This window comes from Podarcis liolepis (genome assembly GCF_965112155.1).
Source record: "Podarcis liolepis genome assembly, chromosome: 3".
Taxonomy (NCBI): Eukaryota; Metazoa; Chordata; class Lepidosauria; order Squamata; family Lacertidae; genus Podarcis; species Podarcis liolepis.
The window spans coordinates 12,044,111-12,056,417 of record NC_139557.1 but is presented as its reverse complement, the minus strand read 5'-3'; the positions used below and the strand labels follow the sequence as shown (position 1 = coordinate 12,056,417).

General features: G+C 42.8%; 1 protein-coding gene across 3 annotated transcripts in view; it reads left to right on the top strand.

Moving 5' to 3' along the window:
• PLCB1 (phospholipase C beta 1) overlaps positions 1–12,307 on the top strand; it is a 479,313-nt gene that overhangs the window by 225,463 nt on the left and 241,543 nt on the right. The gene's annotated exons all lie outside the window — the stretch shown is intronic.

The following is a 12,307-nucleotide window of genomic DNA, read 5'->3' as shown; positions in this document are numbered from 1 at the left end:
GAGGTCCAGCACCGAGGGCCTTCTGGCGGTTCCCTCGCTGCGAGAAGCCAAGTTACAGGGAACCAGGCAGAGGGCCTTCTCGGTAGTGGCACCCTCCCTGTGGAACGCCCTCCCACCAGATGTCAAAGAGAACAACAACTACCAGACTTTTAGAAGACATCTGAAGGCAGCCCTGTTTAGGGAAGCTTTTAATGTTTGATGTATCATAGTATTTTAATATTCTTTTGGAAGCCGCCCAGAGTGGCTGGGGAAACCCAGCCAGATGGGCGGGGTATAAATAATAAATAATTATTATTATTATTATTATTATTATTATTATTATTATTATTATTAGAGCAACAACAATTGAACAGGTTGTTTATGTGCATTGCATTAAACACTCTTGGGATGTATAGATCAGATAACCTTCATTTTTTAATTGATTCAGAATGCCGTATACCTTTTATTATTAGGTGAAATGGTGATGATAGGAACAAACTGTCTGCTCTGAAGGTAGGAGGAGTAGAGTGTGTTCAAGAGCAGACCGCCCACAAAGCCTCTGCCTAGTGAATTGTCCACATGACATGCACATACAGTATCTTGGAGGGGAATCAACAATAGCTGCAAAAATGCACAATTTTCCAAGGTTTTTTTTTACGTGGGTGCTGTGCAGGTTCAAGAGGGAGAGGAACCCCTTCCAAAATAAGTCGTTTAATCCTTGATCTGAAGTTTGCTCCCAGAAAACAAAAGTAATCTCAGAGACTTATGTTCCTGATGATTATGTGCAAGGCTAGCCAAGGATCTTCTTTCTAAACAATAAAAACATCATGTTTGTTTTGATTTGATTATAAAGATGGACATCCACCATGCAGCATTTTAAAGTATTAAATCTTTAATGCTTATTGATAAAGGTGCCTAGTCAATCCATTTTGTCCCTATGAAGAAGATGGAGTGACTCCAGCAAAGAAGAATTGCCTTCAAAGTTAATGGGGTCAGACGTTCGACAACACCTCTCTCAGCTATCCTTAGTTTGACGTGGCAATCACACATCTGTCACTTCCCAAAAGAGTGTTTACTCTTGTTACTTCAAAACCCTGGGAACTCTACTTGCCAGCTATTATTGAGAGGCACTTGATAGCAAGAGAAATCTAACAATCACATCTGATGCCGGAGGAAAGAAAAATAATGCCGTATCTGAGATCCCATGTGCACATATTTGCACTTGAAACATATAAATGGCCAGCGTTAGCTCAGATGAGCCAAAGGTGTTCAAGAAGACAATGAAGGAAGGCCCCACTCAAGATGTACTTGTGTTACATCATCACAATTATTGTACATACAGTGGTAACTCGGGTTACATACACTTCAGGTTACATACGCTTCAGGTTACAGACTCCACTAACCAAGAAATAGTGCTTCAGGTTAAGAACTTTGCTTCAGGATGAGAACAAAAATTGTGCTCCGGTGGCGCGGCAGCAGCAGGAGGCCCCATTAGCTAAAGTGGTGCTTCAGGTTAAGTACAGTTTCAGGTTAAGATTGGACCTCCGGAACGAATTAAGTACTTAACCCGAGGTACCACTGTAATTTGGTTTAAGTGAATTTGACTAACAGATCAAGAGCCATGGAAGTTATAAATTATGGCATTTGTCTTGGTTTCTGTGCAGTAAACATTCAACCCTCCTCCCTGCCCACTGAACTTCTTTCTTCTACACAACTATCAAAATTGCTAGAGCCCTGTCTTATTTCTCATTTGGCTACCCTCCCAAAGTTGGACAACAGGTTTACCTATTGAGAAACAAGAGAGGGATTAGGCAAGAGAAACAGATTTCTAAGAGACTATGTCTGTGCAGGCCTCACCACTATTCAATAACCAGATCTACCAGAAATTGTAAGCCTGTTTTCTGATGCTATTCGTGTTTGCTTGTTTGGTGTATTTACTCTGATTCCCACCCCACAAAATTCTACAGATGCCTATCCCTTAGCATTCCCGTACTGCCCCTTGAATCTGTGAGAGCTTAATCCCAGCCAAAGTGACAATTTGCCTTGTCTTCACCAAAACTGGGCTGCAAACATTCTGACAGCCTTGTTCCCCCAAGCACTTCATGAACAAAATAATAATAATAATAAATCCTTCCAGTAGCACCTTAGACACCCAACTAAGTTTGTTATTGGTATGAGCTTTTGTGTGCATGCACATTTTGTTTCGACTACGGCAGACCAACACCTGTAACTAGAACTTCATGAACATTCTATGTTGCAGCAGCTCAGCCAGTGCAGGAAGTTTCACTACCACAAGCACAATACAAAATAGGTCTAAAAGTTAAATTCCACATCATACTGCATATAACATGAAATTGGAACCCTGATAGCCACTGCCTTGACTGTAGTGTCTCTCTCTGTGTGTGTCTCTGTGTGTATGTAGTTTGCAGAGAAGAAAGGGGAGTGATTAACCCTTCCCTCACCCGCTATTCCCCCCTGCAAACCTCCTCATTGTTTTTTGTCTTCAACCCCACATTTGCAATGGAAGCATGGGGCTGTTCTTATTTTATTTATTTGTTTATTGCATTTACATCTTACCATTTCCCCAAGGAGCTCATATGTTGCTCACAGCTCTTCCCCATCTCGTTTTATCCTCACAACAACCCTGTGAGGAAGGCTAGGCTAAGAGAATGCAAAGCCGCACATGAGCTTCATAGGGATCCAAATTCTAGGCTCCCAAGTCATGGTCCAGGGAAGGGTTCAGAGGAAATGCAGTGGGTAAGGTAAAGGGACCCCTGACCATTAGGTCCAGTTGTGGCCAACTCTTGGGTTGCGGCGCTCATCTCGCTTTATTGGTCGAGGGAGCCGGCGTACAGCTTCCAGGTCGTGTGGCCAGCATGACTAAGCCGCTTCTGGCGAACCAGAGCAGCGCACGGAAACGCCGTTTACCTTCCCACCGGAGCGGTACCTATTTATCTACTTGCACTTTGACGTGTTTTTGAACTGCTAGGTTGGCAGGAGCAGGGACTGAGCAACGGGAGCTCACCCCGTGGCGGGGATTCAAACTGCCGACCTTCTGATCGGCAAGTCCTAGGCTCTGTGGTTTAACCCACAGTGCCACCCATGTCCTACCAATGCATTGGGTAGAGGAGGTTTAAGAAACTCCACTGCTTCTTGGTTGCAAATTGCCCACTCTCAATGCTGCTTTGCAGAAGAAGAAAAAAGGCCTTCAGGGTTACATTAGAAAAGGCCGCAGTGTGAAGTGTAGTTTAGTCTCAGTGGGAGTTGAAATGGATTTCAATGTACAATTTAATAAACTTGAAGAAATGATAAGAAACAGGTACTGCAACCCAAGTGCTGACCCACATCTAATAATAACCTCTGCAGCACAGAGAGAGTTTTATGGGAAAGCTAGTCTGGATTGTGAGCAGTTTTATCAGTTCTCATGGTTAGCGTTCCTTCAAGAAAATGGCTTATTTCAGACATTACTTCTCCTAATCATTTAGGAATAATCATTTAGTCAGAAGTAACGAATTACGTGTCAGATAAACTAATAGGTTTCAATTGCTTTTCTCCTGAGCTGAGTTAAGAGAAGATGCCATGAATCTGATGGATTGTGCTGTCGCAAACTTGGTCTCTTGTTACTCTTTGTATGATTAATAATTATGTCAATCTGTAATTTAGGCTAGCATAAATATTGCATTAAACTGTAATAAAAGACCTCAGAATTTTTAACAGACGGGTGAGTGAAACAGCTTAAGATAGGCACATGAAATTGATGATTGATATGAGTAACAGATCTATCTAGAGTTGTTAATTCTAAGGATTTTTTAAAACTTTCCAGTACACTGTAAGTGCATATTGTCTGCATTACATAGAAACTATTGGTTCATGGCCCTGTCCTGCAAAATGCTGCTTTTGCTTTGAACAGGGATGGAGGAACTGATATTGTCAAACTACAGTTCCCATCATTCCTGACCATGGATGTTGCTGGCTAGGCAGATGGGACTCCAACATCTGGAGGACCACACATTCCACATCCTTGGCTTAGAATACAATGTGTGTGTGGTTCATTTTTAAAAATATTGTTCTTATGAGTTGAATTCATAAGCCTTGAAATGAGAGCAAGATCTCTAGGAAAAATAGTATAGAAGACATACTGTTTAAAAGTCATTTTAATTATGGCTTGATGTCTAGAGAGAAAGAGTTATTTGGGGAGGTGAGCTGGAGGCAGGGTTTACAAAACTGCAGCCCCATTTGAAGGTGAGCTGCAATATTCGGAAATGCCAAAAACATCTCTTGAGCCTGGAGCAAATCTCATAGAATCTAAATGTGTGTGTGCAACCTATCATTCCTACATTTCAGACTCGTATGTAGAAGTGCAGGTTTAACCGAGTGGCCTTGGATGTTCTGAGTAGCTCTTAACCCACTCTTGGCCCTAACTGCAGTTGCATTATCCAAGAAAATGAGACAATTGCCTACTCCTCTTAACATTGAGTACTAGGGATAGTTTAGAGGAAGAAGACATATCACCAAGAACCAAATAAAGTCTGCTTTCTGGGGAAGAAGGATGCAATGCTCAGGCACCTGCCATGTGATATAATTCTAACCTGTGTCAGTCATCTCTGGCATGCTAATACTCCTGACTCTGTTGTTGTGTAGTAGAAACACAGGAATGATCTGACTCTTGCAAAGTCAGGTCCTTGGTCCATTCAACTCAGTATTGCATATATTGACTGGATATACTCAGCTTTCTGGGTAATTGGGCAGGGGTATTTCTCAGCCCTACCTGGAGATGCCAGGGACGGATCCTGGGACCTTCTGTTCCGGCTGCCACTTGATAATCTAGTATTTGGACTCTCAGCACAATTGTTGCCAAAGGCTTTGTTCCAGAATTCACTACAATGCCTAAATATAGATCAAGCTAGAGGTGACACAATTTGAAGGCTCATAGCAGCTCTCTAGGGCAGTGTTTCCCAACCTTTTTTGGGCAAAGGCACACTTGTTTCATGAAAAAAATCTCGAGGCACACCACCATTACAGCCCCGTGACGTCAGCGCGCAGCGTCACGCCGGGAGGGACGCACGAAAGTGTAAGTTTCAATTTTTTCACTTCCCCCTTGCCTTCCTTCTGTGCCAACCGCCAAAAAGCCAAGAAAAAAGCCAAGACTTTAGGGCAGCAGGTCGACACGGAAGAAGCTCCTACCTAAGGACAGGTGCGACGGCCGTGTCCTCTTCTGCCACACTTGGCAGCCCTGCCTCACGGTCGTGCCTCCCACCCTAATTTCTCCCCGCAGGTCGAGCGGCACAGGCAGCTCAATGTGTCCAGCCCAGACACAAGCCCCGCTTCCCCACTCTAGATCCTGAATGCGACCAAGTGCTCTGGACTCCCGAGCAGGGTGGGAAAGAGGACTCGCATCTGGTAGCCTCCGGGCTCCTCGCCTGCTCGAGGGATGGCATTGCAGGCAAGCTGCCGGCCGTCGCCATCACCGCCCCCTCATGCGAGTGGACCTGCCCGGAGTGGTGGGCCGGGGGAGGCTCGCTCTCTGTGGGGATGTGGCCCGCACGCGCGGCCCCGCTTCCTCCTGCCCAGGGCTGAGCTCCTTACCCGCGATCCCGGTCTCGCGCACGCGGATCCCACTTATTCCGAAGCTTGTGCCACTAGCCGGGGCTCTCACACCGTGCCAGGGCGAGGCGGCGCGGCCCACTGACGTCATCGCGGCTCGCCGCCACCCTCGACTTCCCTGTTCCCTCCCCTCCCTCGGGTCGCCGTGGTTACCGAGGACTGCAAGCTGCTCGGGCGAGCGTGGGGCATTAAGTGGGAGAAGGAAAATTAAAATTAAAACTCGCCTGAAGGCCGCCTCTCCGGATATGAAGCTATCTTTCGAATTTTTTAATTTTTCCCGCGGCCCACCAGGCAACGTCTCGCGGCACACTAGTGTGCCGCGGAACACCGGTTGGGAAACACTGCTCTAGGGTACAGGCCTAGGTATAGGCTAAGACATTGTCCCAACACTGGGCATGCCTCCTTTTGAGCAGTGGGGTGGTGACCGTCATTTATGTGGTTATTGTCCTGAGCTGGGGGACTAGACAAGCAAACAAGCACTCCTGAGAGTAGGCTGGGCGTGTTTGCACCAGTGCAGCATCCTTGAAGATGGAAATATGTACATTTATTTCTGGCAAAGGGTGTTTAAGGAGATAACAGCAACCACTGGGTTAAAGCTGACCGGAAGTAAAAAGGTAGCATTATTATCAATTTACGATGGGGTAGAAGGTTCGCAGGCTATGAAAGACTTGCTCACAAATTTATTGACAGCTGCACGAATTATGATAGCTAAGAAGTGGAAGGGGCAAGCAGAATATAAAATGGAAGAATGGTATAAAGAGGTGTGGGATATAGCTATTAATGATAAATTAACACGTGCCATTAAGGTAAGATGGGGAATATGCAGGAGAAATGATTTTGAGGAGATATGGAAGGCGTTTGTAGAATTTGTACTGTTAAAACCAAAAGGGGTCAAACCATCGCAAGAGGTGTTGAAATTTTGGGAGGTTGGATAGTTACAATGGAATGGTCTCGGGGGTGGGTGCACATCTTTATTCTTATTTATTTATGATTATTACTTCGTCAAAAAAAGAAAGAAAAAGAAGAAGAAAGAAAGAGATGGAAGTACAGTGGTACCTCGGGTTACATATGCTTCAGGTTACATACGCTTCAGGTTACATACGCTTCAGGTTATATACGCTTCAGGTTACACACTCCACTAAGCCAGAGATAGTGCTTCAGATTAAGAACTTTGCTTCAGGATAAGAACAGAAATCGGGCTCCGGCGGCCCAGCGGCAGCAGGAGGCCCCATTAGCTAAAGTGGTGCTTCAGGTTAAAAACAGTTTCAGGTTAAGAACTGACCTCCGGAACGAATTAAGTACTTAACCCGAGGTACCACTGTAGAGTCATGGAGCCATCAACAAGCCAGGTCAGCCACAGGGGAAGCACACACACGGAAGGCACAAAATGCAATTAGCTTTCTATTAGTGGGGCGGGGGCATGAAAACAGTAGTGTCCCTGGTTCGACAATGAAGGCGTTGCTGAAACTAAGCTCTAGGTATGCCCCATCCCTCTGGATCCCTCCTGAGCAAATGAAGACTACCTTAAGGGAGTGGAGTTCTCCTCTGGGCCTGTCTGGCGCATTGCTCAGCCCTGTGCAGGATTCTGCCCAAGCTGAGAGTCAGAGGGGGAGGAGAGGCAGCAGGGCTGGGCCGGTCTGTGCACATGGTCTGACTCTCAGCTTCTAATACTGTCCTGCCCTCCTTCTCCTGACATTTTGTGTGTGCAAAGCAGTTGGCCTGCCACTGAGCTGAATTCTTTCCTGGTGGTTGTTAGAGGATTTTGTTTCAACATTTGAATCTTTAACACATCCTTCCTCAAGCTGCTGCTCTCCTGATGTTGATAGACCCCCAACACCCCCCCAAAGCATTGGGCATGCTGGCTGGGGTTGGCAATACAAAACATCTGGAGGGAACCAGCCTGAGGAAGCCTGCTTTACTGTAAACAAGCACATTTGGACATAGTTAACATTGTAAAATAGGAAACAAAATTCGGTCTATAAGCAAATCAGTTTAGGGTTAAATCTGAAACCACCCACCTGTGCATCAAAGCCCAAAGGGTTTCCAGTGTCTATAATGAAAGAGATTCTAGCTTCAGCAAGCTGCTGTTAGAGATGAGCTGCTGGATCAATTGGACCCACAGCTTGATCCACTTCAGAATCATTTGTGCAGTTCAGAAATTATCTTTCTGTAATTATACAAAATGATGCTAAAGAAGTCAATAGTAATCCTGCTTTTTGATGTACTCTTCAATTAAAAATAATATTCAAAGGGTTTCTCAACCAGAGAGGGCATGGTATTGGGGGAGAGTGTTGGCAAAATGACAAGCAAAGAAAACCCCGGTCGAGAGTACCTCTATGTGCTATTGATGTGGTTCTGTGAAGTTAAGCAAAGGTTGCATTCAGAGACATGAAAGGAAGAGCTTGTTTCCATCAGAGCATGGATGTGTATTAAGGAGGGGTGTTGTTAGACATTGCATAAACATGACCCTTTTTTGGTATTCTTCAAAGCTGGTACAGTTGTGTCAGCATATGTTAGCCCTCTGTGCTGATTAGGAGCTAGCTGATGAAAGTATTGAATCTCAGAACTAAAAGTTAATGCACCTCCATTGAATACTTTCTTGACAGGGTGCCAGGATTGCAGCTGTCATTCAGAGCACTCCAGGGCAGCTATGTACATTCCCTCTTTGAGCTGTATTTCACTTCTTTCTAAGGAAAGAGGGATTGTTTGGTTTTGAGCAACATGAAACGGGGAAATATTCCGCCTGCTAGACAGGGAGCATGCAACTGAATGTAATTGTTTCCCATGTTTGCTAGGGCTGCCTTGTATTAGAGCTGAGCTGAAAGACCCAATTAAGCTTTGGTTTTGCTTTCTTCACTATCAAAAACCACTGCTGTTTTTGATGTGCTTTGAAGTAGCCTTCCTAACTTTGTCTTTTGTGTGTGCTAGACGAAAGTGTGCAAAGCTACCTGATTTCGAAGGCTGCAGGGAACTGTGTGGTTTCCATCCTAGCTGACAGAATAATAATAATAATAATAATAATAATAATAATAATAATACATTTATATGCCACCCATCTGACTGAGTGTCCCACCCACTCTGGGAAACTTCCACCAAATTAAAACTTCAAACATAGTAAATATCAAACTTTTAAAAACTTCCCTATACAGGGCTGCCTTCTGATTGTTGTTTATTTCCTTGACATCTGATGGTGAGCATTACTACTGAGAAGGCCCTCTGCCTGGTTCCCTGTAACTTCACTTCTCACAATGAGGGAACCACCAGAAGGCCCTCAGAGCTGGATCTCAGTGTTCGGGTTGATCGATGGGGGCACTGACTTTCATTCAGTTGGCTTAGGTATTCAAGGAATGACTCTCCATTGCTGAACATGCGGATTTCAGTAATGTTTCAATGTTTCACAAACATGGACATTCATAAAAATTCAGCTGTGTCACAGAAGGGGGAAAGGGGTGGGTAAAAACGTACTAGAATGGTGGAGAGAAAAATCTAGGAGAGTCACTTCACACAAGTGGCACTACTGAGAGGCTTAAGGAGAACAGGAGCTAATGTTAAGTTGCCATCCATAGGGAAATGGGCTCGAAAGCCAAAAGCTATTCCTATTTTATTTTATTTTTGCACTTAAAGGAGAAAAGATGCACACTCAGCAACAAAAGCAGTCTAGAGGAGCCACGTGAAAATATGACGAAAAGATTTTACAAGGGGTTGTGTGCCTACTCACAGCTTTTCTTAATTAGTAAAAAGCTTATGTTCCCCTTCACTGAATTGTTATGGCTGAAGTGGAGAAAGTACCGTCATGCTGACTTTACACTTTGCCTTTAATTTATTAGTGATACCTCCTCCCAAGTGCTTTCAATTGGGAAATTGCATCGGGGATGCTTCTCAGAAAAATTACAAGTTTGTTCTCTCCGTGCTTGAGGTGGTTGTGATATAAATTAGTTATAAATTTGGACCACAGACCTGTGAACAACCTTAACTTTAATATTAGGAGGTGAGTCCTACTGATATGAATAGGCCGATAGATACTGTGGACTGGGAGGAGTTTGAACATACTTAAGCTGAAAGTCTGTAATATTTGAACAGACCTAGCCTGGTTCACATGTAAAGCCCAAACCATGGTTAATGTTAACCGTAGTTAACATTGAGGCTTTTGCAGAGTGATCACTTAAACCTTGTTTTATTATGTCACACAATAGTTCAAAGTGCCAGTGAAAGCAACTGAGCCTTGGAAGTGGTTCAGTCTTTTTCCCGTCTTCACGAACACCTCTGTAGATATTGGTTGATGATGCCTTCTTATCCAAAATTAAGGAGAAAGTCTAGGTTCACACATAATGCTAAACTATGGATAATGTTAACTAAGATTTTATACAGCAACTACAAACCATAGTTATCAAGTGACCTTTAACCATAGTTAATAAACCATAATTAAGCTGCTGGGTTGGGTTCACACATACTAAGCTATGGTTTCATAACCCTGGTTTAGCATTGTGTGAGGAACAGGCCACATCAATTCTGTTAAAACGTTTGAAAAGGTTTTTGTTTTTTGTTGTGTCTAGTGGAGGTTCTAGAACTAAGTATTATATTTTTCCCCTTCCATTCATAATCAAGTTCCACTGTGGCTAAAGCTGAGTGCTATGCTAGTCTTTGAGGATTTCTAAGGCAAATACCAGTGAGCAATTAATGGTTTAATGGAAGTGGTGTGTGTGTGTGTGTGTGTGTTTTAAATAGATTGAGAGCACTACAGTCTAACACCAGCCTTAAATGTTTCTCCTAAAAGCTTTACTTGATAGCAGGCTCTGTGTCCTTTGGGATAAAAAGAATAGCAATTGCACTGCAAATGAGAGGCTTTTATAACCTCGAAGTAGGAGAGCTTATATTATATCATAATTATTTGAGACAGAAAGGCATTTGTGATACAAAAAGGTAAGCACCTGCCGTGTCATTATAACATTATAGCATTCAAGATATAATGTATGAGGATGCAGAAGTTCATTTTTTGTCATCCATGTGGGGATTCCTGTTCTTATGCTATTCAGTTTCTCCCCACACTATAAATATAATTATAGAAATCATAGTACCGTATTTTTCGGTGTAAGACTAGGTTTCCCCCCCTAAAAATAATGTCAAAAATTAGGAGGCGTCTTATACACGGCACCATCTCCACCCATTTTCTTAAATTTGAGTCCCCCAAAATAGGGGGCATCTTATACATGGGGGCATCTTATAGACAGAAAAATACGGTATATTTAAATATGTTATTTGTAAAACTTTTTAATAATATATTAATAAATTTCAAAAATGGAGTGTTTGCTTGCCACATTCCAAATGAGACATTTGTATTCCCTTGTAGGCAACTAAAGCTGCTTCTGTTTCTCCTATAAAATCCCCACACCTGCTTGCCATGCTGCAATGGAGCATTTAAGTGTGTGGCTTTGTAGCAGCATCCGCTCTCAGAGGTGTAGTTAAGAAATCATGTGGCTGCCACATCACATTTACAGGAGCTTAACTTTGGTTTGGAATGACCTGTGAATTGGCAGACCATTGTGCTACTTCCAGGTGCTACTTTATCATGGAATCAAATTTTAAGCGTTAAGAGCTGAGAAAATCTACGACAATAGAACTCTAATGTGACCTTTTTGATTTGGACACTATGACTACAGAACAAAACTTCCAAGATCGGTTTGTTTGACTCCTCTCATTGTCTGCTTTTAACCATGCACTGAACATAGTTCGGCATGCTTTTTTTTTTAAAAAAAAAATGCAGCCATTTAACTAATTTTAAAATTCATTTTATTTTATTTTAAACAGTTTTGTTATATCTTTATGTTAAATCACTGTGTGCTGTCTGGACCTGACACTTGCTTAGAAAGCTTGGAAATATAATGTCAGAATAAATAAATTACCTACGTTTTGCTTGCTGTGTGTTTGGAAGCTCAGGCTGCGGCTTCAGCTCTGCACAGTGGTTAGGATAAATGATAGTGTGGCGTGTGTCTGATCTGAACCTGTATAGGTAGACAAACACAACAGTAAATACATGTTTGGGCTCAAAGATTACAGTGCAACATGAGACTCCGGTACTAGCTAAATAAGTCTTGTTGAGCAAATTGAATGTGACATTGCCAATTGTGATAGCCCCTTGATGCAAAAATAACAGTTGACTTGTGTATCTGCCATATGAGAAGAGAAACAATCAGGGCCAGTTGTTTCGCAGCATGCATTTGACTTGGCAGCCTTCCTTCTGCTTAAGAACACTAGGCATTTCCTCCATTTATATTGATGGATGTTGTGTGTGCTTCGCTTGAGTAGGACCCAGCAGAGGTTATAATATATGCTCACTGAAGCTGTACTTGCCAACATTATGCTATGTGCGCGAAACTAGCGGACAGCACCCATCTTGTTTTTCCTCTGCTTTCATCAGTGCCATATGAATGAATCAGATTAATATTTTATGGCCTGCATTGTAGTGTGTTACATCCATATTTGTATATCATAAAACATAAACACTGTAACAGATCACAAGCTGTACATATGGATGTATTCCAGAAATATTAGATGGAAGCAATAAGCTTTGAAGAACATGTCCCCCCCCCCACTCTAAAAGCTGGTCTAACACTAAAAAGTTTTGGATTATTTCCATTCATAATGAAACCAAATTTTTAAAAATCAAGATGTCATCAAAGACTTACAGGTCTTTAAATCTTCAAAGCAAATGAATTTTTAAATATTC